Genomic DNA, 918 nt, shown 5'->3' on the forward strand with positions numbered 1-918 from the left:
AAGATTCCCTCCCAGAGGCATTAATGGAAAATCATGAAGGAGAAAGGGAGGAAGACACTCAAGAGAAGTCAAACTCAAGTAAAGTAGAAAATCACATGAAGGAAGTGGTCATGGAACCACCAATTCAAAAGGCTCTGGATGAAGATCAAACTCCAAAAATCACACAGCGACCAATTCATGAATCCAAAGAAGTGAAGGCAACTAACAAAAGCACCAATCCTGTCCCTGAACGAGCAAGCAAGCTCAATCAAGCCAAATTCAAAAGGAAGCTTGCTGAGAAGAGGCCAAGAGAAGGGACAATAGCTGAAACTTCTCCCCTCTTGGAGTCATTCCTCTTAACCAACTGGAAGAAGAGGAAGAAAGTGAAGAACAACATGTCAAGCTAATGACACTAAAAGAGCACTTGTTGGGAGGTAACCCAACCGTAGGTATAATTTCTCTTCTCTGCTTTGTTTTCTTTCTTTGCTTTGTTTAAATTCAATAAATGGGCATATGGTTACATTCTAAGTTTAGTGTTGTCTTGCAACAAACTGTTTTCCATCTTCATGGATGATTGCATCAATTTTACATGGAAGTGTCACACTAAGAATCTAAGTTTGGTGTGCCACTTAATTTTTTTTATGCAAATCATCCAGCAACACCACTTGTTTACATAATCATAATGCCGCTGCAGTGTTATTGTTTTTAGTTAGACAATTTTAGTTTTCTTGATTGTTTTAGTCATTTCCTTGTTTTTAATGCTTTCTTTTATTAACTGTGTTTGTTAATACATCACCCAAACATCCTTACTCATGACAGATTCTTCACTTGGTGATTGTATTTAACAAATAACAGTTTCACTTGCTTAGTTTTAATTCAAATAAATTGACATATGGTTGTATTCTAAGTTTGGTGTTGCTATGCAACAAAATTTGGTTC

Source organism: Arachis duranensis, chromosome 4, assembly GCF_000817695.3.
Source record: "Arachis duranensis cultivar V14167 chromosome 4, aradu.V14167.gnm2.J7QH, whole genome shotgun sequence".
NCBI lineage: Eukaryota > Viridiplantae > Streptophyta > Magnoliopsida > Fabales > Fabaceae > Arachis > Arachis duranensis.